Consider the following 27,259-nt stretch of genomic DNA (forward strand, 5'->3'; position numbering starts at 1 on the left):
TAGACTCCTAATGGCCTATTCAGCTATTAAAGGTTGCAGTCAATGTTAAAAGGGACTCAAAGCTCATTATATGCTCTGGAGGAAAGGAACTCTTAAAGCATAGCAATTCCTCTAATCCTTCTGCATGTGAGACGTAACATGGTAACATTTTGAAATGAAAAGTAAGTCCTCCTTATTACATTGATCTTGTACTTTCCAGCTTTCAGGATTGTAAGGAAAAAAATCTTGTTTGTTTCTATGCCATCTGACTTGTGGTAGTCTGTTCTAATAATTCATCTGGAGAAAAAGATGACGCCAGCACCAAGATCAGAACACCTACCTAACAATGTACACAGGGCAGGGGAGACAGCTCAGTGGATAGTGTTTGTTCAAATAAGGGTTTGGACCCCTGCTGCCTCTACATATGTCTAAAAGGTATAGTGACCCATCTGTAATCCCAGTGCTTGGGAGTTGAAAACAGAAGTTCACTAGAAACTGACTGACTAGACTCATTCAATAGGTTCAAGTAAGAGACTGTGTCAGTATGTAAGTGATAAGGGAAACATACAATATTTATACTTTCATACATGCAAATACAAATGAATGACAACATACGTGTGAACACATATACACAATACACATACAATAATATAATAAATTCATAAATATAAAGGTTTTAGAACTATATTGTTTTTAAAAACTTAAGAGTTTAGAGGAATGTTCTAGAAGAATCCTACATTACAGTAAGTGGACTATTATGGCTTGTATATGGTTTGTCCACAAAACTCACATTAGGTTTAATTTCAAAATATAAGAGTTCTGAAGGCTTGTAAAACCATTAACAGGTAGAGTCACTGGTTCATGATTGTCATCAGGAGGGGATTAATCCTAGTCTTGCAGAACAAGTTGCATCTTGCAGGGGTCAATTAGTTCCAGTAGAGTAGACTGTTATAAGGGAAAGACTAGGCTCTTGGCACAGTCTTGCTCCCATTTTCACATATGGAATTTCATTCTTGCATATACCCTAGTTTGTTTTGTGTTGCTGTGATAAGTGTCATGGCCAATGTCATCTTAGGGAGAGGATGGAGCTTATTTTAGCTTACAGGTATAGTCTACCATAAATAGAAGCCAAGACATGAACTAGAGGCAGAAGCTTAAAGCAGAAACTAAAGACCAATATACTTGTTTGCTTTCTTGATTTGCTTAGCTACCTTTCTTATATAACCCAGGGCTACTTGCCCAGAGATAGCACCTTTAACAGAGAACTAGATGTTCACACATCAGCTAGCAGTTAAGAAGATGCCTTATACACATGGCCACAGGCCAGTCTTAATCTGGGCAATTCTTAGTTGAGACTCCTTATTCTAAAGTGACTACTCATGTCAAATTGGCAAAACTGAGCAGCACATATACTCTTCTGTCATGTGATGATGTCAACACAGTACAGCTGTCACAAATCAGAACCAAGCTGACAATGTCTCCATGCTCTTAAAACCACCAAAGAAGGAGAATGCTAAATCTTTTATTTATATTGTACCCAGAATCAAATTATTTAGTACCGCAACTTAGGCTGCTAAAGACAGTTCTGATGAGAGCTGAGAGGGAAGAAAAGGAGAGGTGCAGTGAAAGGATTAGTCTTCTTAGAGAATGTCTAAGTGGTTCGGGACACAATCTGGAAGAAATGCTAAGGGTCATTCTGATGAGTCTCAGTTGGGAATGAAGAACATGTTATCAATAACTTAAGGAAACCTCATCTTGATTGTGATGTGATGCACCTTGGCTCAGTTGTTCTCAGGCCCTAGCCCTTTATGAAAAGTAGATGTTGTGAATAATGAGATCAGGTATTTGACAAATGAAAACTGAAAGCTGTACGTTGAAATTCTTACTTGACTTCTCCTGAGTCTGTATAATGAAATTCAAGAAGAAGAATTCAACTTAATATTGAACTGCTAAGCAAAAGGGAAGCAAAAGATGAAAAGGTCTGGGCCTGTCCTTGGTGGATAAAATGAGATACAAACAAACACAACTCTGGCCAAATGATTCTGAGATCAGACTGCCAGGGATGAGCCAGCTTGATAGAAATGATTGCTAAGCATGGAGGTGATGGAAGAATGGTACCGAAGGCATTTTGGAGGCCACGCTGGATGCCCTTCCCACATAGGGTCCAGAGTACAGGGACATAGGCACACAACAATTTCACACTTTTAATTCGCATGTTTTGTCACATGGTCATGGCTGCGACAAGTAGGATACTAGTAGACACAAGTGTGACCTGTGAGCTATAGTAACTGCCCTTTAAAGAGAGTTCTGGCGGCACCCAGGCACTCAGTGCCTTCTTTGCCAACTCAGAAAGAACACACAGCAAAGAGAATCATGGCTTCACCTACCTAGAATTTAAAGGTAAAGCTATTCAGATTAGCAATATTGCTGATTCGCAATTTTGGCCTGTGGGAACCATGACCAGGTGACATAGGCACAAAGCTACCCCAGAGACAAAGCTGTTCAGAACTATGGTGGCAGATCTACTGTCTCAGATGTATGTGAAAAGCAGGCTCTCTACTCCAGTGCATCTTAAAGAGAGGACTTCTGCCAGGGAGGACTTGTAAGACCATTGAGCCCAATCTTTATGGTTGAATGAGATTCACTTAACTGGTTTTCAGGTTTACTTGTAGACTGGAATCCTTTCTTCACCCTTGTTTTGCCTACTTTTAGAATGGTAATAGATGACCTACACCAGCCCATCTCCCTGTGGTATTTTAGAATTAGTGACTGATTTTTCCAGTCTAGCTTGGGGTACACTGCACCTTGAGTCTCACACAGACCTGACTTACATGGTATCTAGGTGAGACTTTGTACCTAGAATTTAAAGTTATATTTAGATAAATTAAATTTTTTGAGACTATCATAGTGTAACAAAGATATCTCTCATGTAACTAAGACATAAAGGTTAGAGGTTTGATTCAAAACTACATATTCACATCTATTAAAATCCATGTTGAAACCCTGCTGTTGGGGTAATGTTTTAGGGCTTTTGAGAGGTCCTTGTGTTCCAAGTAGGGTTAATATCTTTGTAAAAGATTTCTGAAGGAATCACTTTTTCCTTCTACAATTTGGTAAGAATAGAAGAAAGGATCCCTGTGAAGCAGAAAGAGGCCCTTACCAAATAGCAGACCTACTGTTTTCTTATTTGTGGACTCATTATCTTCTAAACTGTAAGACATATTTCTTTGTTTAAATGCTACCTCCTGTTAAGGAATGTACATGAGGAATGATCTCCATTCTCTCTCCATCTCCCTCTCTGCCTCCCTTCCCCCTCTCCTTCTCCCTCTCCCTCCCCTCCTTCTCTCCCTTCCCCTCTCCCTCTCCCTCTCCCTCTCCCTCTCCCTTCCCTTTTTATTCCACTATGAGATGGACAACTTTTGCCCACGGTGTCACCAACATGATGCTCTGTATCTTACCAAAAGCTCTTAGAAATGGGGCCCAGTAGCAATGGTCTGAAGCCATGAGAGCCCAATAAGTCTCATACGTTGATATATTTTGTCACAACTGCTAGCCCCTCCCTCATGGTTCAGCTTCTTTACAGTAGGCCTCATCTCACTTCAAAGTTCCACCACTTTCCCAAAGCACAGGAAGCCTTTAACTGACGGGGAAATGGGCACAACACTTTAGAAACAAAACTATAGTTCCCTTTATTTTTTAAATGATGATTTCATCTCAAAATACCAAAGGTGTCATAAAATCAGAAAATGTATTCATGTATTAACAACAAAGAAAGTGTAAAGGAGAAAAGAGAATGATATTCTGAAGTGGTTGAGGATTGACTGTTTAATTTACTGTAATTTTTCTATCACCTTTGCAATCTGGAAGCAAAACAAAAACAAAAACCAAAAAAAAAAAAAACAAAAAACAAAAAAAAATCACACACACAAAATAAACCAAACCAACCAAACAAACAAACCACCATCAACAAGAAAAGAAAAAGAACTTCAACTTATTGACATGTTGCTGGTCTCAAGGGGTTGGAGAGTTCACTAGGTAGTTCAGAGCTCTGACTGACTGCTTTTCTGGAGGACCCAGGTTCAATTCCCACTCCCATTCCCCCACATGGTGGCTAACAAGGATCTATAACTAGTTTCAGGGGAACTAATGTCCTTGTGCTTCTGTGGACACAGAACATGCATAGAACATAGACATACATGCAGGCAAAATACTCATACACATAAAAATACAACATCTCAAGGTGTTAAATATACTGGGACAAAATCATAGTGTGTTGCAATGTGGAAACATCTTGCCTTTAAGATTTAGAACAAGAAAAAAAAATGCATTCTCCCTAACTATTTATTGAGCTGCAAGCCCAATGGAGCTGGAAAATGAAAGCTGTAAAAAAAAGATGAAAAAAGCCCCATCATTTACACACAACATAATAAAATCAAAACCTGTACACATTCTAGGATTATAGGAATTTAGTAAATTTGTTAAATGCAAAATACATTGTTAAAGGTATATTACTTATCAAGGCATGATCCAAACTGAAAACTGCAATTTAAATGAAAAAGTTGGGTTTAATTGCCTTAAAAAAAATGAAGCTTCTTTAAAAAAAATTAATTGAAGAAAATAACTTCTACAAATCAATGAGAGAAAAATGGCCTAAAATCTTGACAGGAGCCCCAAGGACACATTTATTTCCCAAAAGGAGCTTCTGCAGCACAGAACGGATCTTATGAAGACGGTTTCAGTCTCATTAGCAAACTGCATGAAAATGAGCCACGATCCATTTTTCATAACAGATTTGCAGAGCGTGGGTGCTGTTGCGCATATGGAAAAGCTCGTGTACCCATGTATGACCGATAGTGTATCATCCTTCCCAGAAAACAGCATCGAGTTCCTGACAAAATTGATCTTGTGCTTGAGTGCGACTCTGTCATTCCACTCTGGATGTGCATCCTAGAGACACATTTGGACTTGTACAAACATTCATCTACCATAGAATGGCGAAGAACAAGGAATAATGCAATCGATTGCTGGGAACACCATGGGACTAGAGCATTCCAGCTACTTATAGAAATGTAGATATATGCCAGGAACATAATATTGAACAGAAAAGGAGAATTGAAGATGAACATACAGCATGTCCCATTTGCATAAAGTTTTTAAACTTAAGCAACCAAAGACTGTATTTGATTTAAGCATACCCAGCTTACTTTGTGAACCTAGGAAGTAAAAGACATTGTAGAGAATAATTTGAAAGAGTATGTTTAGTTAAGGAGAAGGGTGGGGTGAGAGTTGAGAAGGGTGCAAAGAAAATTGGATGGTTTTCTCATGGTCTCGGTGATGTATCTGGGCAGGGATTATTCAACTGCCGCGAAATGGTAAAGCAGGACCACAGCATCCTTAACTGGTTATAAACAGCTACTCGGTTAGTCCTAGCCTTGTGATATTAACCCACGTACCTGTATTTTAGTTACTATTATAGGGATTTACTCAAACCTTTCTGCCATTGTCTCTGCTTGTATGTCTTGTCCTATGGTTCTTCGATCCTTGCTGGCTTTCTTTCTTTCTTTTTTTTTTTTTTATTAACTTTTCGAATGTTATTCCCTTTCCCGGTTTCTGGGCCAACATCCCCCTAACCCCTCCCCCTCCCCTTCATTATGGGTGTTCCCCTCCCCATCCTCCTCCCATTACTGCCCTCCCCACAACAATCACGTTCACTGGGGGTTCAGTCTTGGCAGGACCAAGGGCTTCCCTTCCACTGGTGCTCTTACTAGGCTATTCAATGCTACCTGTGAGGTTGGAGCCCAGGGTCAGTTCATGTATAGTCTTTGGGTAGTGGCTTAGTCCCTGGAAGCTCTGGTTGGTTGGAATTGTTGTTCATATGGGGTCTCGAGCCCCTTCAAGCTCTTCCAGTCCTTTCTCTGATTCCTTCAATGGGCGTCCCGTTCTCAGTTCAGTGGTTTGCTGCTGGCATTCACCTATGCATTTGCTGTATTCTGGCTGTGTCTCTCAGGAGAGATCTACATCCGGTTCCTGTCGGCCTGTACTTCTTTGCTTCATCCATCTTGTCTAATTGGGTGGCTGTATATGTATGGGCCACATGTGGGGCAGGCTCTGAATGGGTGTTCCTTCTGCCTCTGTTCTAAACTTTGCCTTCCTATTCCCTGCCAAGGGTATCCTTGTAAAGAAGGAGTGAAGCATTCGCATTTTGATCATCAGTCTTGAGTTTCCTGTGTTCTGTGCATCTAGGGTAATTCAAGCATTTAGGCTAATAGCCACTTATCAATGAGTGCATACCATGTGGGTTTTTCTGTGATTGGGTTACCTCACTCAGGATGATATTTTCCAGTTCCATCATTTGCCTATGAATTTCATAAAGTCATTGTTTTTGATCCTTGCTGGCTTTCTTTCGGGTATTGTTTCTATCAAGTTCTTTATATTGATCTTTATCTTTTAGGTACATATTTTCAAGTTTTCTGCCAGTGGTTACTTAGAGACAATATACCTCCTAATAACGGGTCTCCTGTTAATATTTTCCTACCACCACAGATGCCAACCTGTAAAACTTCAACTCCGTTTATCCATTTTTCTTCCACCTTTGTGATATTATTATCATAAATTTTCCTTTTCCATAGATAGTGTTGTTATTGCTCAAAGCATTTGGAACCACCCACACGTTTACCCAGTCTGCTTTTGTTGTTGTTGTTGTTGTTGTTATTGTTTAGTTTTGTGCATCCATTGGGAATCCCCATTCCTTCAGCCTCAAAAGATATTTTTAAATATTTTTCTGGAGTGCAAATCATCTATTTACCTTCATTATTAAAAAACGTCTTAACTGTTAAAGGATTTTGAGTAGGAAGTGTCATCTTAATTGATGTTTTAAGGACTGGGTCCATTTTTGTGGTGGTCTACTTCACGCCTGTCGCTTTGATAAAACAAAGTGGCAAATGCAACTTCCAGATCACAGTCGATCATTGAAAGAAGTCAAGACCTGTGCAGCTAAACGTGTCACATATAGTCAAAAGCAGAAAGAAACAAAGGCACCCGTGTTACTTGCTTCCTGCGCTTATCGACCTTTCTGCATTCAGACTGTGATCCACCCCACTAAGTGGTCCAAAGCACATCCAGGTGGGTCTTCCTACTCCAATCAACAATCAACACTGTCCCCCACAGACATGTTTGTAGATCAAACTGAGCTAGCTAGCTCCCCAGTTGAGGCTATCTTCTCGGGTGATTCTAAGGTTGTCAATATGACCCTTATAACTACCTAATCAGCATATGTAGTATAATGTAGCAATTTAAACTATTTATACATGTAATGATCAAAATAATTAACATTTGCACCTCCTTGGACAATTACCACTTCTTTTGCTGGAAACCTTTGAATTTATATCCCATAACTTTTTATCATATGTATATAATATATATTATATTATATATCTGTATATATATTATATATAGAGAGAGTATGTGTGTAAAGTATAAACTATAACTATATTTTAAACTATAGTTGTTATAGTGCTCTATAAAACACTAGAACTCATTACTTGTATCTTCCTATTTGATAGGTGTTAGCTTTTTCTTTCAATGTTTAGAAAAGCTATTCATTCATCACCAGCCTATATAATATCTATTCAAACAGAATATTAAGACTTACTCTTAGGGGTTGGGGATTTAGCTCAGCGGTAGAGCGCTTGCCTAGCGAGCGCAAGGCCCTGGGTTTGGTCCCCAGCTCCGAAAAAAAAAAAAAGACTTACTCTTGGTCTTTGAACTTAATGCTTCCTTTTTTCTACGGTTCTGTCTAATATTTAATCAATGACCACATTTTATATGACTTTTTTTATTATATCCTCAAGCTTTCTGGTGAACTCGTCTCAACTTTAGTCAGTTTCTTTCACACACATCAAACTTTTTCAACAACACCTTTTTTCACTCATCAGCCAAAATTTGCAAAACTCCCTGATGAACTCAAGCCTTTCAGTCTACGGTTCTGAGAAACTAGCAATCTTTTGTAAAATGTGGAGGCAAAATTCCTTGTGGCCCTTCTACCATGAACTCTGAATGCAACTTGGATTTCTCTTTCTCAGTATTTTTTACTGTGGATCAGCTGGGGGATGATCCTCCCTAATAAGTCAGTCACCTGAGTATGTCCTTTAATGGGCTGATGACACCATTGGGTCACCCATACCTGGCAGACAGACACAACTTCTCTAGCCCCCTGTCTGCCATTGTGCTTAAATTTCTTGACTTTAAAGTCATCTTCCTAACTTATTACTGAGCTTGTCACTGGAAGCCAAACCAGACTGTTTAATAGATTGCTGTTCATAACCCACTAATATTCACATTAGTAATTGCAACACATCAGTATTCATAACAATCGCAATGAAAGCCACAATGATTCAGGGGCTCCCACAAAACAGCGAGTTAGCTGCCAGTTAGCTCTTCCAAATGTGTGCTCTTCACAGGTCTGGAAAGCTCATAAATTCCTACAAAATCACAGCCAAGCTTCAGTTTTTCTTCACCTCTTCCTTCTGTCTCATTGTGTTTAGTGAGAGGCAGATGCTCACTTGATTGATATCTGCTGCATGTGTCTAAAGCGTTAAACAAAAACAAACTTCTTCCCTTCCTCAGGACATTTCTTTATTTACAATAGCAGAAAACAAACAAACAAACAAACAAACACACAAAGAGCCCAGTGATGAGATACTGCGATTTGTATGGTAAGAAGAGAACAGCGCTGACTGCATATGTCATAGTAACCACTGCATCCCCTCCCCGCACCCCCACCCCCTAACTCCCACCCCCTCCATATACATAGTTGCTTTGGATTCTGCATTCATTAATATAAGTATTCCACTAATGTTTATATATACTTTCAGTTGCTTTACTTCATTCTAAAAGTAGGCATTGGATTCTCAAATGTTTCTATAGGCTAGATAGGCAGCTGTTAAACTGTTTGAAAACTCTGACGTGAAAATATGTGGAATTGCTGTTTTAATGTGAGATGGCGCTCTTGTACAGAGTAAATCACCTTCTTCTACTTCTGCAGCTGAGACCATAATGCTGTTTTAACCCTAAGGTTGTTTCCCCAGTTCACTGAAAGTGTTCCTTGAGCTCTCTTCAAGTGCAGATTATGTTTTTATTTTGTTTTTAGAGATTTCTTTAATTGCTTCTCCATTGCTTCCTGACTCTGCTCACAGGAAAGTGTTTGCCTCTATTGCTATTAGGTCTGATGTCCCTAGCTATGCATTTTAGAAAGGCACAATGATTCAACTATGTTTGCATAGCATTCCCATGGGCATCTGCTTCTAAATATTCACACACCTCATTAGATCAACTAGCGTGCACTCAAGGCTTAACTTCTTTCTTCATTCCCATAGGAAGAGACAAATGCAGGAGAGTGTAGCACTCTGGAACCAGTGTCTTCACACAAGGAAGATGGCCACAGGACAAGCACCAGACTTTGTCTAATGGGGAGACTAGAGTAGACTTTTCTTTTTTCATCATACATGTGTTCCTACAACGTGGGATGGGTGTTGCTGAAGCTGGACACTGGATGGATGGCCTCTACAGACATTGCCTCTTACTAATACACTCTTCGTTAGCACATCTCCAGAAATAATGTCCTCTAAATGGATGCTACATTGGTCATGCAGCGATGCACAAAGAAAAGTTGGAATTCGTTCAGTTACATTTTCAAATGTGGCATGGTCACGTGCTCCTTTCCTTTGTTTCATAATTGTGCTAAATTATGTCAACTGATTTTTAATGTGAAACCAAACTCAGGTTCTGGGAATGAACCCAATTTTTTATGATAAATTATCTTTTCTGCATATTTCTGAATTTGATTTGCTAATATTTTGTTTAGGATTTTTGCATTTGTTGGTTTTTTTCCCCCTTGTTATGTTTCTAAGTCTTGGTATATATTATGTGATACTAAAATAGACTTGAGAAATGGTTCTTTTTTTATTCTCTAAAGGAGTTTATGCACATTATTTTTTACTGAAGTATCTGAGGAATTCATGACAAAAGCCATCTGAGAATTTTGTTACCTTGTTTTTAATCACATCAAGACTTTATTAAACAATTATTTGTTGATATTTTATGATATGCTTTGTTTAAGAAGTGTTTCCATTTTACTTAAAATTTCAAATTTATTATTATATAAGATTGGTTATGGTAATTATTTATAGTATATAAATTATTTGTTTCTGTTATTATGTTTTCATTTTTTTCATTTCTTGACCAATTTCTGGTTGTTTTCCCATTTTTATTAAACTTCTCAAAGAAGTGACATTTGGTTCTATTGATTTTCCTCTATGGCATATACTTCAAAATTATTATTTTGAATTTGAATTTCTGTCATCTTTGCTCCTCTAGGGAACCCTGGCTGATACACATGGAAAGATGAAACGGAGCAGTATAGTTGAGTGTGGGGGACCCTGTCCTCGGATGGCAGTGTCAGGTTCGCAGACTTGCACATTTCAGTTGATGCCTCCTCAAATTGTAGCAAGACTCCGAAGACTGGCAGCTCACCAGTTCTGAGAAACTAATGCTTTCCTCTTCAACTTGCTGACAGAATAGTGTACTTCAGCCTCTCTGATCATGTTAACCTGTTCTCTGATCTAACCCCTCCCCTCTCTAAATTACTTGATCTCCTAGTCTGTTAAACTCTGACTGCTCCATGATCAACCCATGGAAGCTTGCACCTGGCTCTCACCCCTCCCTGATCCTGGATTCCCAGCCCTGAGACTTCCTGACTGGCTGCTCTGACCCATTTTGCACTAGGTCAGATGAGTGGGGGAAGCTGGTGAGCCCAGCTCAAGGTGCCCACTCTTTCTTCCATGGAGTCTTAGCATCTTAGACATTCACTAAAGTGGCCACAGGGGAATGCATAAAACTTGAAGCTTATCTCAGGTCATTTGGACTTGTGGTACCTGAAGTCCTGGCTGCCTAGAAAAGACTCTGTTGTGTTGAGACAGGAGTGTCTGTGTTCGTTGTCTTCATTGGCTGTCCACGTGTTACTGGGTATCTTCAGAAGGGTTAACCAGACAGAAGCTGCATAACCTACAATGGGCAACTTGATATTTTACCTATGAATCTAAGACTTTAGATGTCACCAGCTCAAATTACAGTACAAATTCATTCCTGGTAAAAAATCCCATCCTTTAATTAGTAAAATCTAAATTTGTGTTAATCATTTCTCTGCCTTTTTATATTGAATTTACAGATAGAAAGCACGATATTTTCCATATAAACAGCTGCTACATGTTACTTTTATAGTATTGTAAATTTAACATAATTGCAGAATTTTATATTAAACTTGCATCTTGTTAATAATTTAAAACAGTGTTTCCTTAAAAGAGATCTTCAGCAAATGTATAACTTGTTGCATTCATGATGAACCTGTTAATTAGCCCCTTTTTGATAGTTCTTTTTTTTTGAGTTACAGTAGATCACAAACTTTTAGCTAATGAAATACGCATAAGGAGAAAACACCAAATTTGAAAATTGAAATAGAAGCAAATGAAATGAAAAAAAATTTTATACACAAGTGAGTAAGTGGAAAAGTAAACATATGTGAGTTCTAATTAGATGTTTGCTTTCCGTATTGCAAATCTATGATTACTTTTTTGCAGGAATTCAAAGTACTTAATATCAGGCATTTTTTAAAATGAATACAGAATAAGATTTGAAAGTTTCTTTCCCCTACACACAGATTCTACCAAATCTAGAGGGACAGTAAGAGGCCCATAAACTCAATCAACCAACTTATATCAATGTGCATAAACCAAACCTGGAACAAAATTCAGTGATAGCTACTCTTGTCAGCTCCAGACAAGGGGACTGAGGGAGGCTGTTGCATTCAGGAGCTGGGGCCAAGAACTAATCAGATGTAGGCTAGAAATGTTGGCACTTAGTATTGAATTTCAAGTGCTTATTTCAGTTTCAGTTTGAGCTCCAGGGGCCAGATTCTCTCAGGTGGCAGTAAGCTGTGTTGCCTTCCCTGACTTGGCTGGTATTCAACCCCGTCGTCACTACCCCAGGCCAATGCTCAAGCAAGGTGGAAAACATGGGGAAATTCAAAACCAAAATCAAGATGCTTTCTGAGTTAATGGCATTAAACATACGATCCTGCAGCAAAGTGGAAGCCAGTGTTTTCCCCAACATTTAAACCCTTTCCCCATAATGTAGCTGAATTAGAAAAGAGCGACTCCCTGTTCCCATTTCCCAGAACTGCCACAGTCTTTTTAGGGAAGAGGCAGATTCAGTTCTCTCCAGTGGATTAGGGGCATGCCCTGTGAGTGAGGTAAGGACATAGGCGGACATTTTCTAGCCTATTGCCTCTTCGCTGTCTGGGAAGTTCTGACTTAGGAAGACTTCAGAAGCCATTTCTTGATGACAGAGTCTCCTCATTCTGTGTTCCTAAATATTAAGTCCTCACATACTTCTGACTCATACACACTGACAACATTCTTATACATTTGCACACTCACATACTCGCACGCTCACACCATCACACACTAACAGCCTTCTCGCCTACTGTCACACAGACACCCACCTATTCACATACACCGACGACATTCTCACACATTTACACACAATTGACAGTATTCTCACACACTGCCACAGAAGCATACATTTACACAATTCATACACTTGTATATCTTCAAATACTGACACATGGTCACACAAACATACTCTTACATATTCATGCATGTTCACAGCCACATATTCAAAATGATGGACAATAAACCCGTATATACACTTCTACACTTGCATAAACACACAGTTCAAACAACAGTCTTTTGCATTAACACATACATATTCACACTCCTACAGATTTGCATCCTAATGTACCCAAAATCTAATGCCTACACACTCATACCCTAACACTTACACATTTCCCACTCTTGCATGCATGTATTCACATACAGACACATTTGGAAACACATATTCACAGTCTCATGCACACCTGCACACCCACAAGTTACCAGCTTTCACTATCATACCGACATGTAGATATATTGTCACCCTGTTAATACATATGCTAACATGCACATTTGAATATTTATACACTAGTTAACTCAGTCAGTCTCTGAGTTATACACACAAACTCACGCACATATTTGTGAATATACTTGCACACTCACCTATAATGGAGATGGATAACTGTGCCACTTGCAACCTCAAAATTGACAGGCATAGTTAAGCAGGACCCAGAGAATTCAGTGAAGAGTCAGCCTATTAAAAATCAATGAGCTTTCAGGTGAGTAGGAGACTCTGGATCGAGGCCATCTGGCAGAGAAGAAAAGACAATGTCAATATCCTGCGGTGGCTTCTACATACCCATTCATGGCTGTTCTCTCTCTCTCTCTCTCTCTCTCTCTCTCTCTCTCTCTCTCTCTCCCTCCCTCCCTCCCTCCCTCTCTCTCTCTCTCTCTCTCTCTCTCTCTCTCTCTCTCTCTCCATCCATCTATCTCATATACATGCACCACACACAGAAAGAGAAAAAATATTGCTTTTCAACAAATGTGAATTTTGTGTCACTTACTGTTCAATACTTGGGAAAGTACTGAACATAAAATGGACAAGTACTGTCTTGAATGTCAGAAAGTCACTATCAAGTGGAAGGAATTATTCTACTAACACAAAACTGTGATGGCATGGCAATGGCATTGGCATTCATGGGATGGCATAGAAACACAAAGGGGTAAGGCTGCAGAAGACCAGAATCAGAAGGTGCAGTAGACTGGCTTGCCTACATATATCCAGGGACATGCTACACCTACCTAGCATGATCCACTTCCAGTGTTCTTGTAGCAGATAGCAATGGCCCTGCCATCAGATAAATGCACCCAAAGAGGAATGGTTGTAACCATAGAAAGAAACAGAATTTCCTCTTCAGAAGCCAGAGCTGAAGTAAAAGCGCTCACCAGAAGACTGTTGCACCTCTGCTTTATTTCTAGGTCATTGTGGTAAATGGACAAAGCCCAGGGAGACAGAAACGATTCATAGGCACAGTGAAAAGCTGTTGTTTCTTTACTATATAGGATCAGTAGGAGGATGGATGGCAATATAACCAGGATACTAGAACTAGGGATTAATCTCGATGCTGCCTGGTAAAGTTCTGAATAAGGTTCACCGTAGAGGCACTGGTCATAAGTTTCTAGGCTGCACAGGCCATTTCGGCAGCATTCTTTACTTAATATACATCTAAATAAGACCAATTATTTTTTTCAACAGAGAGAACTGAAAGAAGATAAACCTTGATTCAAGGTCTGGGAAGGATGGATGTGGAGAAGAAATAGGAATACTACGTAGACTTTTTTCCCCTGATTTTTTTCTTTAGACTCCATATCGTCGATCTCAATCATCTTCCTGTAGTGAAGAGCTGAGAGAACTGTCTGAGTACATGTGTCCTATCGAACTCAGTGCTATCTGCTGCCCAAGTCTTTTCCCCACTCCATGTAGTAATAGTTGTATTTATATCAATTACCTTTCCTGAGTATACTGGCAGGAGAGGTGAAACTGTGTGCTACTAAACTTAACTAAGTTTAAGCCTAATCAAGCTCCTAGAATCTTAAATCTCTAACTCACTGCAGTCTTGGAGGGATGCTGAGTAGAATGCTAGAGATTTTTTTTTTCAAAAAATGAATTGTATTCTAAACTCTTGGGTCATCAGATTTAACCAGGCAGCTTGTAAAACCACTTTCTTTTTTTAAACCTCTTTTTATTGGATATTTTATGTATTTACATTTCAAATGTTATCCACTTTCCTGGTTCCCTTCCCCCATCTCTCTTCTCCCTGCCTCTATGAGAGTGCTCCCTTTCCTACACATCCACTTCCACCTCAACACCCTGGCATTCCCCTTCCCTGGGTAAATGAGCCTTCACAGGACCAATGGTTTCTCCTCTTATTGATGCCAGACAATGCCATCCTCTAGAGCCATGGCCCCTCCATGTGTACTCTTTGGTTGGTGGTTTAGTCCCTGGGGCGTATGATATTTTTCTTCCTATGGGGTTGTAAACGCCTTCAGCTCTTTCAGTCCTTTCTCCAACACCTCCATTGGGGTCCTCATGCTCAGTCTGAGAGTTAGCAGCAAGCATCCTCATCTGTATCAGTAAGAGCCTCTCAGGAGACACCCATATCAGGATCCCATCAGCAAGCACTTCTTGGCATTAGCAATAGTGATTGGGTTTGGTGGCTACATATCGGAGCTATCCCTAGGTGTGGCAGTCTCTGGATGGCCTTTCCTTCAGTCTCTACTCCACTCTTTGTCTCTGTATTCCCTCCTGTATTTTGTTCTCCCTTCTAAGAAGGACTGAAGTATCCACATGTTGGTCTTCCTTCTTCCTGACCATCATATGGTCTGTGAATTGTATCTTGGGTATTCCAAGCTTTTTGGCTAATATCCACTTATCAGTGAGTGCAAACCACGTATATTCTTTTGTAACTGGGTTCCCTCACTCAGGATATTTTCTAGTTCCATCCATTTGCCTAAGAATTTCATTAAGTCATTGGTTTTTGTTGTTGTTGTTGTTGTTTTGAAGTCATTGTTTTTAGTAGCTGAGTATTACTCCATTGTGTAAATGTACTACATATTCTGTATCCATTCCTCTGTTGAAGGACATCTGAGTTCTTTCCAGCTTCTGGCTATTATAAATAAGGCTGCTATGGATCAAGGACCTCCACCTAAAACCAGATACACTGAAACTAATAGAAGAGAAAGAGGGAAAGAGCCCCACATGGGCACATGGGGCTTGTGTTCTAAGAACAAGAATTGACAAATGGGACCTCATAAATTTACAAAGCTTCTGTAAGGCAAAAGATACCATCAATATGAAAAAATGGCAACCAACAGATTGGGAAAAGATCTTTACCAATCTTGTATCCCATAGAGGATTAATATCTAATATATATAAGAACTCAAAAAGTTAGACTCCAGAGAACCAAATAATCCTATTTAAAAATGAGGTTCAGAGCTAAACAAAAAATTCTTAACCGAGGAATATCAAATGGCCTAGAAGCACCTAAAGAAAATGTTCAACATACTTAATCATCAGGGAATGCAAATCAAAACAACACTGAGATTTCACTTCCTACCAGTTAGAATGGCTCAGATCAAAAAACTCAAGTGTCAGCAGATGCTGGTGAGGATGTGGAAAACACTCCTCCATGGTTGGTGGGATTGCAAGCTTGAACAACCACTCTGGAAATCAGTCTGGGGGTTCCTCAGAAAACTGGACATAGTGCTACCTGAGGACTAAGCTATCCCACTCATGGGCATATACCCAAAAGATGCCCCAACATACAACAAAGACACGTGCTTCACTAGAGATTATTTTATTCCAAATTTCTAAGCAGCAGGATGAAAATCCCTCATTTCCCTATTTAATAATAATATGTGCATAAGTAGAACTTCCATTATTTCTTTATCATCTATGTTGGGATTTTGTAGTGGTTAGTTTTAATGCCAGCTCGACATTACCTAAAATCACTTGAGAGGAGAGTTTTAATTAAGGAATTATCAAATTCAGGTTGAGCTCTGGGCATGTCTATAAGGAATTGTCTTGATTATTAATTAATGGAGGATGATCTAGCCTATTGTAAATGGTAGCATTCTGTAGACAGGGAACCCTGAAATATATAATACAGGAGAAATCTGGATGAAGCAACCAATCAAGAATCCATAATTTTATTCTTTGTGCTCTTGTCTATGGGTGGGACTGGCTGCTTCAAGTTGCTTCCCCACTATAATGGACTGTAATCTGGAATTGTAAGGCAAGTAAATCTATGTTTCTTCTCTGCGTTGCTTTCAGTCAGGGTATCTTATCACGGCAACAGAGATGAAACTAGACTGGATATTGTGAAAGGATCAAAGGCTTCTTACTTTTCATGCCTTCAAAGTATAGACCAGTCCTTCTCACAGATCAGGCAAACATGTTCAATCCGTCCCCTACATGTGTGGTAATCATTACAAAACACTGTCCAGCTAATATGAGTGCTGAAACATCTACATTTAGGTCAGAATAATCTGCATTACTCATCAGTAGCTCTTCTTTGCATGTTCGTTAGCCTGTTGCCCTCCATCCTAGAAAATTTGATTTAAAACATAAATGAGTTTTCTCAGCTACAATAAGAAAATAGCACAAGTCAGATAGGTTTAACCCATAAAATGTCATGCTTTTATAGTTCTGGAGGCTGACGTATGATTTAAAGGCATAAGGTCAAGCTATTCTCTCTGAAGGGTATAGGCGACAGTGTTCTGTGCATTTATTTCCCTTAGCTGCTTGATTGCTAGCAATTCTTGGCATCCCTTGGATTGTAAAACTTTAAGTCAAGTTTCACTCTCACATGGTCATCTCCCTGTGCTGTGTCTCTTCTCTCCTTATAAAGGCACTGGTCATATTGGAGTAGCATCCAGTGGCATGTTCTTAACTTGGATACATCAGCTAAGACTTAGCCCATTCTTGGGTAGTTGGGATTATGACCTCCACATGTATTATGAAGGTATACAATATAGTCCGAGGACACAGTTGAGTGTAGTTTTTCAGTTTTGGTATTGTTGTTACTTCCAGGACAAACAGACTACTAGAGGGACCAGCAAGAGAATACCGAAGGAGGACAGTGAAGACCTACAAAGCACAGAGGTAGTTCCACCCATCATGGAGAAATATGAACAAGGATCAACACATTATGGAGGAATATGGGGACAGAATCAGGTGTGGGGAGAGACAGGAGAGAGGCCTAGAAGGCCAGGAGAATGAATGAAAATATGCAGTTGTTAGGGGTGGGGGCTCAGTGGAATCTCTAGGTAGTCTCAATGTAGATGACCTTAACAGAGATGTTCAACAATGGAGACATGGAACCTAACGAGACCACCTCCAGTAGCCAGACATGACTCCCTGTGGAGGGATGAAGTCACCAATCCACCCACAAACCTTTAGACCCAAAATTGCTCCTATCTAAAAGCAATGCAGGGACAAAAATGGAGCAGAGACTGGAGGAATAGCCAACTTGGGGTCCATCCTATGAGCAGGCACCAATCCTTGACACTATTACTGATAACTATGTTGTGCTTGAAGACAGAAGCCTAGCATGGCTATCCTTTGAGAGGCCTATCCAGCGACTGACTGAGACAGATGCATATACCCACAGACATGCATTGGATGGAAGTCAGGGACTCCTATGGAAGAGTTAGGTTAAGGATTGAAGGAACCGAAGAGGATGGTAAGCCTACAGGAAGACCAACTAACCTGGATCCCTGGGAACTCCAAGAGACTGAGCCACGAACCAAAGAGCATGCACGGGTTGGTCCAAAGCCCAGAACGTATGTAGCAGAGGGCTGCCTTCTCTGCTCTCAGTGGGAAAGGATGTGCCTAATTCTGTAGAGATTTGATGGCCCAGGTTTAGAGGAATACCTCGGGGAATGCACCCTCTCAGAGGCAAAGGGAATAGGAATGGAGGGAGAACTTTACAAGAGAGACCAGGAAAGGAAGCAGCATTTTGGGATATAAATACATAAAATGATTATTTCTTTTAAAGAATACAATATACCCTCTTTCTGAACTATCATTTTGCTGAAGATTTCGCCTCTCTTGAATAAAGCATATGTAAATTCAGTTAACAAAACCTTTTCCATAGTTTTGGTTACTGTGTTAGAAAAAAGCATTAGCATATTTCTTTAAAAATGCTTCTTAGAAAGGCCAGTGATCAAATGTTGGTGGTTGTTAGCTCGGGTGATACAGAAGGATCTGGAAGCTGGGGCACTCTGCTTCACAGGGAATAGCTAGATATATTCTCTCATGTGTCTGGTAAATTATTCATACTGTTTCCTTCCGAAAAGCAACTCTGCTGTTCACTTCTCATCAGATTCACTTTGTCCTTGCTTTTATTCTTCAAACACCCGAAAGAAACCAATGCCTAGTCTCTCAGAGGCACCATTAGCATCCCTATTTCATCACTTTGTTGGCTATGTTACCACCAATAAGTTAATTATTAGCTAGAATGGAATATAAAGTATGATATAAAATCACAGATGAAATGTATCGAAAAACAAAAGCAAATGAGGGAGAAAATATTCATGCCTTCCAGGGACAAGTTTATGTTTATAGAGTATTCCACACTTTAATGTTCAAGCTTATCCCATTAAGATGCCTTGAAGCATACTCCTGTAATTCATAGAGTATGTCCCTCAAGGTCAATTGTTTGTTCACTACGGGTGGCATACAGAACTCTCTCTCTCTCTCTCTCTCTCTCTCTCTCTCTCTCTCTCTCTCTCTCTCTCTCTCTCTCATCATTATGAAAATAGCCAGTTGTGAGATCTTTGCTGATGCAGCCATTTTATTGGGGGAAGTCTTATTGCAGCAACATCTATGGAGCATTGGTAGTATACTACAGTGTTTTCAGACCCCATTAAAATGGGATTTTTTTCCTTTCTTGCAAATTATGCACATCCTTTCAAAAAACATCTTTATTTAATGTCAGTGAGTACTGCTTATATGTGTATAATGCACACCTTCAATGGTAGTGGTAACCTCATCTTCTGTGAATTGGGAGAAATATACTATAGTTAGTATTTTCATGTTTCTCTATGCAGGTATCCCAAAATGCAGTCAATAGGTTGAATTAAGGGGTGCAATGTTTCATATTTTGTTCTTTAACTTTATTCCACTAAGATACTTTAGGCATATTCTTATGATTAACAGGAATTTATTTTAATTAGAATTGGGTGTGAAAGAGGCAGATTTTGGGAAATGAACCAATGATCTAAATTATGATACAGATTTATCTACTGCTATGACAAAAAACTGATGTGTTCATGCTGGAATGGAGTACCCCAAGACCACAACAGCGCTGGTCTTTGCGTGCCTTTTGCCTGACTCCTATTACAGCTGCTTTACTCATAGATAGCTTGGCCATTGAGGTAATATGCTATTTTACATCTACAGACACTCTGGGTCATTTTATGACTTTTGTTTTAACACAGATTGACTATGTAATTTGGTTAGTTAGTAGAAATGTTAGAGTATGCCAATATTATTAGTAGATTTGTTTTGTATTACATTTCAGTTACATATTTATTGTCTCCAAAGTCTCAACTGATAGAAAATTTTAAACCAAAGAAGATTGCAACAGATGACAGGTGACTTCTAGGACATCTTTGCCATTTTTTTTTTAGCAGAGTAACAGTTAATAGGGACCTCACAATTCTTCACAAAGACAACTAAAGAGCAAACATTCCATTTTGTTATCTTCTTTTACAAGGTCTCATACTCTCTAGTAACAGCTCAGTCCTCTGAATTATTTTTGCATTAAAACCCATTGATGGTGATCAGGGGAATGAATGAGGATTCTACACATAGAAGTGATTACATTTGTACACGTTTCATAGCACTATGGGTGACGTTGAGCTTTGCCCTCTTTTTATTATGGTGAAATCTCTTCCTGCCTACATTAGAGGATGATTGTTCATCAATCAATTGATCACTAAAAGGAACCTAATTCTAAATATATTATATATTTTGAGCTTAGGGAGTTGTTGCATGTGATTTTATCACAAGCTATCACCAGCCAATATCTTAAGTATAGTACAGGCACCATTGAAATGATTCTCTGGAATAGGTGTAGCCCCTCTTTTAGAAACTGAAGTAGCAAAAGGATTTAAAACAAACCCATCTGGTTTTAGATAATGCCTTCTCTCTCTCTCTCTCTCTCTCTCTCTCTCTCTCTCTCTCTCTCTCTGTGTGTGTGTGTGTGTGTGTGTGCTACACTTTATGCAGGTAAACTTGTATGTACATGTGGAGGCCAGAAGCTAACAAGCTGACTTCACCTATCTCTCTAGATTCTACTATTTTGAGACATGGTCTCTCATGAACCTGCAGCTCACCGCATTGGCTGGACTGGCTGGCCAGTAAGCCATCCAGGATTCACATGTCTCTGTTCTCTTTCCTGCTCCCATAGCCCTGAGATTATAGGTGTGTGCTAATATGCCTGGATTTTTACATGAATGCTGTGGACCCAAACTTGGTCCTCATGAGCGTTTCTCCTGCACAAGGGAATCTTCCTGAAGGCCGGTTTGAACCAGATAGCAATGACAGAGAATCGAGGAGAACCGAGCAATGAATATATACAAAAACATATAATTCCGTTCTACGGGAAGAAGAAGAGAGTTGTAATGGAAGTGCTCGCGCATCAGAGGCTTCCTGAGGTCATCGCTGACTCTCTGGTTTGACACGCATTCGGCTACCAAATCACAAGCCTCCCTCACGGCCTTTTACATGTCGAATCTGCTTCAGTCTAAACAGAAAACACGCAAAAGCAGAGCAAGAGCTGGGGATAAGGAATCTGAAGAAATGTCCCTGAGGATGAGGACGGGCCATGATCCTGGCTCTCAGCCCAAGAGCTATTGCACACCACAATACTCCCAGCAGTGAAAAATAGAGAAGAAGAAACTAGAGTGGGGATATGAAAGCTGTCACTTAAACAACAGAAAAGACAATGGGGCCAGAAACTGAACTCGCTGAGGACTAAAATATGAAACTCGGGATAAAACACAGCCTTCTTTTTAACGTTACAAGTGTTAATGAAAAGAAAGATGCTGACAAGAGTAAGGCTGATGGGCTATTTATTAAACACTGAATGAACTCACCATGACAGTAAATACTGAAGTCCGGAGTCAGCAATTATGATTGCGTTTTCTTTGGATAGAAAACCAAGGGCTTAGTGGGGAGAAAGGACTAAAGTCCTGAGGGCCAGCAGATAGCATGGAAACTGGTAACCTTGGGAGGAAGGAGGTTGGGAGGATCTTCTAGAATGTACCAGAGACCTGGGAAGTGAGAGACCCTCAGGACTCAAAGGGGACCTAGAAGAAATGCCCTACAGTGGGGAGAGGGAACTTATTGACCCCCACCTCCAGCAGAAAGACAGGGCATCCAGTGAGGGATGGAGTTGCTATTCCACAGTCAAAGCTCTTTCCTGTCTGAAAGAAATGCAGGGTTAGAAATGGAGAAGAGCCTGACAAAAAGAAGGTCCAACGACAGGCCCAAAGAGGGATCCAGCTCAAGGGGAGGCCCCAAGACCTGACATCTTACTGAGGCTAAGGGGCATTCACAAAAAAGGACCTACCAAGACTGCCCTCCGAAAGACCCAACAAGCAGCTGGAAGAGTCAGATGCAGATGTGTGCACCCAACCAATGAACAGAAGCTGCTGACCCCTCTGATTGAATTAGGGAGAAGCTGGAGGAAGCTGAGGGGGAGGGCAACCTTGTAGGAGGACCAGCAGTCTCAATTAACCTGGAACCCCAAGATCTCTCAGAGACTGGATCACCAACCAGGCAGCATACACCAGCTGAGATGAGGGCCCCAATACATATACAGCAGAGGACTCCCCAGGTCTGGGTTCAGTCAGAGAAGATGCACCTAACCCTCAAGAGACTGGAGGCCTCCGGAAGTTTAGAGGTCTGATGAGGTAGGTGGGGTGGGTGGGGTGGGAACATCCTTGTAGAGACTTGAGGTTGGGGAGAGGTATGGGATATGGAACAGTTGGGGGGGTGTGGACTGGGAGGGGAATAAAATATAGAGTGTAAAAATCAATCAATCAAACAAACAAACAAACAAAACAAGGGCTTTCTGAAGCAAAGTGATTTCCGTAAAGACCCCCTTCTGTCAGCCATTCTTTCAGCAGCGGGATTCAAACCCAGTTCTTTGTTGCTCCCAACACATGAATTTCTCATTGACAAATTATTCTCCCTTTGAGTGCTAGTGAGGAAATCATTCCATCCTTAGTAAAAGGTGTTGTTAGCAAAGCTACGTTTCCTGTGTAACTCACTTGGCTTCAGAATCCTTGGAGGAGCTACCAAGAATAGCATCAGGGATAAATGTCCTGTGATTGCTGGACGGAGGCCAATGGTCTCTTGTTCTCTGTGTATCACATTCCACAGTGTTCTGGTTGCTCTCTTTATTCCCAAATGCCCAGAAAATATTCACTCCAGCCTACTGAAAAAAGCATTTTTGTTTATTTTGTTTCAGGAATTAATTCAATTCCTGCAGGATTCAAAGTAAATAATGAAGATGAAGGGACCGCAGCATCTGACAAATTAAACATTCATCAGGATTCAGGAAGCCAACGCAAGTAAGGGTAGAGTTTGGTTACCCAGGAAAATTAGCTGCAAGAAATCAGTACTCAGATTGTTCTTTCAAAATATCTTATAGGTTATGAGAGCTGGGTTCTTTGTAAATAATAATGTAATTGCCTGGGTGAGTTTGGAAAATGCAGTCTCAGAATCTCTGTGTACAGATACTGCTTTCAAAATCTCTGGAAGAAGCTAAAAAAAAAAAACCAAAACCAAAACAAAAACAAAAACCAAAAAACCTCTTGGAGATTAATGCACACCCCAACTTGCCTCCTTCCCACCTTAAGTCTTGTTTTATTGCTTTCTTTTATTTGTGACAAAACCAACAACAACAAAACCAAACAAACAAAAAATAAATCAGAAAAGCCATAACCTGCAGGTTAGGAGTCTACTATCCCATAGTTATGCATGGCAGCCTTCCTGAAATACTTGCTATGCAAATGCTTGATGCTAAGTAATACAGTCTGTCTATAACCCCTGCTCCAGTTCATATTTTGAAATACTAACCTCCAAGTGACAACGTTAGTTAACAGATACTTAGACCGTGGGGGTGAAGCATACACGAATGAGATTAGCACCCTTATGAAAAATGCCTCAAAGATCTGCACTGGTGGTTGCACCACATACGATGGCACCATCTGTGAATCAGAAAGCTGCCTCTCAAATCTGCCAGAATCTTGAGCCTGAACTTACAGCTACAGACTCTGATAAATGGTAAGCCCCATCCTACATGGCATGATGTCTGAGCCTTCTGAATGGACTCAGTCTGGGGGTTCCTCAGAAAATTGGACATTCCACTACCTGAGGATCCAGCTATACCACTCCTGGGCATATACCCAAAAGATGCCCCAACGTATAACAAGAACACATGCTCCACTATGTTCATAGCAGCCTTATTTATAATAGCCAGAAGCTGGAAAGAACCCAGATGCCCTTCAACAGACGAATGGATACAGAAAATATGGTACATTTGCACAATGGAGTACTACTCAGCTATTAAAAACAATCACTTCATGACATTCATAGGCAAATGGATGGAACTAGAAAATATCATCCTGAGTGAGATAACCCAGTCACATAAGAACTCACATGGTATGCACTCACTGATAAGTGGATATTAGACCAAAAGCTTGGATTACTCAAGATACAATCCACAGACCACATGAAGCTCAGGAAGAACTACCAAAGTGTGGATGCTTCAGTCCTTCTTAGAAGAGGGAACAAAAATATTCATAGGAGGAGATATGGAAATAAAGTTTGGAGCAGAGACTGAAGGAAAGGCCATCTAGAGACTGCCCCACCTGGCGATCCAGCCCATATACAGCCACCAAACCCAGACAATATTGCAGATGCCAAGAAGTACATGCTGACAGGAGCCTGATATAGCTGTCTTCTGAGAGGCTCTGCCAGAACATGACAAATACAGAGGCAGATGTCTACAACCAACCATTGAACTGAGAACGGGGTACAATTGTAGGAGTTAAAGGATTGAAGGGGCTGAAAGGGTTCGCAACCCCATAAGAACAATACCAACAAACTAGAGCTCCCAGGCACTGAACCATCATCCAAAGAATACACATGGCTCCAGCTGCATATGTAACAGAGGATGGCCTTGTTTGACACCAATAAGAGGAGAAGCCCTTGGTCCTGCCAAGTCTGTACCCCTCAGTATTGGGGAATGTCAGGGTGGAGAGGTGGGAAGAAGTAGGTGGGTAGGTGGGAAACACCCTCATAGAAGAAAAAATAGGATAGGAGGTTTATAGATGGGAAACTGGGAAAGGGGATAACATTTGAAATGTAAATTTAAAAATATCCAACAATAAAAAAGCAGTCTTAGAGACCATATTATGTCTTAATGCAAGCAGTAAGAGGAGCAATGACCTCACCTGGTTCAGGGCAGGACACACATATGTACAATTTCCCTTACCATGAGAATGTATGGGAACCCTGTGGTAGGTGTGGAAAGGTGCCAACCGTCCTCCCAGGAAGACTTTGTTGCAGAGCAAACAGCCTCCAGCGCTCTGCATTTGTTTTCAGACTGCTCTCCAGCGCTTCCTTATGCAAGCCTATGAACCTCTCTGGGACTACGCACTGTAGGGCTGACAAGTTGAGGGTCTAAAGTTCCAGGCATTTCTACAGCACACAATATGACCGTAACAGAAACTATTGACTCAAAGACTCATCCAGGGCAATGTCTCTGCTGAGTTTCTTTTTCTGTGACCTGCACAGCTTTGGAGTTGACCTGCTTGAGCTAACATGGGATGAAGAAACAAGATACACATGGAGAAATGCCAGAAACAGATGGGCAGCTCACAATCTTAGACATGTATCAGCAGCCAAGTAACACATGGTGTTTATTATATGGCTGAACCAGGAGGCAGTCTAGCTAATCTCTGCAGAGGGTCTCTGGGAACAGTTTCAGGCTGCAGTCATCCAGGAGGAGCAAGCTGTGATTGGTACTTTCTACATGTCTTACTAACATCTCTACTTGGACCAAGGAAAAGTCATACCATTCTATGGAGCCTGATCCAGGGCAGGTCCTGCTAATCTAGGTCACTGGGGTCCTTGACATAGCAATTTCTATGTCAACAATAGGCATGCACTCAAGACCTCATCTACTTCCTATAGCCTGTCACAGCTAATGATCCCAAATAAGTACATCTGACCTAAATCCCATCTGAATATCAACAAGAAACACCTGCCAGGGCTGTGAGCAGTTATCAGTTAACTATTAGTAGTTACTGTGTATCAGTTTTTTGTGGGCAGTTAAATGTTTCCACCATCTAATTTCTTGGGACAAATGCTCTTTCAAATTTGACCCCATCATTGCTTTGCTCAGTCTGTGACCTCCAAGTTTTTTCTCTCAGTTTAACATTTAAAGAAAGAGGAAGGATATTTAGGCTGTGAGATCTACAGAAATAGGGCAAAAGGGTCAGGGATGGGGAAGTGGGAATGAAATCAAGAGAACCACATCCAGACAGATCCATAAGCAGTCAAGTTAGATCAACCAGTAAGGCAGGATAGAAGTTCTTCAACGTGACTACCTATAGGAGATATCTGGAGAGCTTTAAAATTATTATATGAATACACAGGCCCTGTCTTCAAACAAACATGTTTTAAAATATAACTGTTTTCTTTGAGGTTGGGATATAATGAGTGAGAGCCATAAATTGTGGGAAAGTGACCAGATTCATATTCAGGCTACAATGTGAATGGAGGTCAATTCTACTTTTTATCAAGCAGCTTTACTTGGCTTCTGCGAATCACTCATTCAGGCTGCATCACATTTAATGCGAACAAGAAGAAATAACACAAGTGCTCCTTCCTAACTGGGGCTCTAAAGCAGCTTGGAAATTACTATACCAGACCTGATTTTTTGTTAACAAGGCAGGTGGGCATCCTGAAGCAGAATAGAGGGATTTCATCACTGATACCTTCCCCTGTGTGTTCTGTGAAGATCTGGGAACAGATTACTAGTATCCTTCATTAAAAAAATTCAAATAAACACCCCAAACAAACAACTAAACCAAACCAAGTCAAGCACAACAAGGTAAAATTCCACAGAGAAATCTAGAAAACTCAAAATAACTCAGGAATCTATTTCTATACAAAAAAAAACATAGTTTTTGTTTTATGTAAAAGTGTTGATTTACATAGAAATTTTGTAATCAATTTATCAATTTGACTCCAAACCAATGACTTTTGCCCAGCTAATGCCTATTTCTCTCCTTCTGTGTTTACACCAATTTTGGCACTTTTTTGAACAGTTACATCCTTCAAAACTCTTCCTTAAAGCACAGATAAGCAGAAGTTGACTAACGTGACTCTGATACCTTTTTTCCTCAACGGGTAGGCATGAGAGCAGTGGACACTGACCTTCAGCCAGGGTTCATAGTAGAGTTGCACAACTAACATGGTGAAAACAGAGAAGCAAAGTTTCTATTTGCCAAGAAGCCTGGGCCCCTCTACTCCACCAGATCTACCAGGTAACTGGTTGCACCCCAAAGGTTGAGAAGTTTGACTTTAGTCATCCTGTGTCTGAATACTATCAGACAAAATACTATTTAGAGATAATCTCAGGGGTTGTTCACCTTTAGACATCTTCCTATATCAAAAGAAAAATGCATTTCTTGACTTTATTGTAAGA

At 40.3% G+C, this 27,259-nt stretch overlaps 1 long non-coding RNA gene across 3 annotated transcripts in view; it reads right to left on the reverse strand.

Moving 5' to 3' along the window:
- The window catches only part of LOC120098779 (uncharacterized), a 54,628-nt gene extending 29,276 nt beyond the window's left edge, over window positions 1–25,352 (reverse strand). The window contains exons 1-3 of one of the 3 annotated variants that reach the window (XR_005497192.2): window positions 25,040–25,352; window positions 22,809–22,975; window positions 8,810–13,272 (exon numbers count right to left, since the gene is read on the reverse strand). This is a non-coding gene — a long non-coding RNA (uncharacterized LOC120098779). Of the gene's footprint in view, window positions 1–8,809; window positions 13,273–22,808; window positions 22,976–25,039 lie in introns of those variants that run through there. The other 2 variants (XR_005497191.2, XR_005497190.2) reach the window with 2 other exon arrangements.
- Between the last annotated feature and the right edge of the window lie 1,907 nt (window positions 25,353–27,259).

Source organism: Rattus norvegicus, chromosome 1 (assembly GCF_036323735.1).
Source record: "Rattus norvegicus strain BN/NHsdMcwi chromosome 1, GRCr8, whole genome shotgun sequence".
NCBI lineage: Eukaryota > Metazoa > Chordata > Mammalia > Rodentia > Muridae > Rattus > Rattus norvegicus.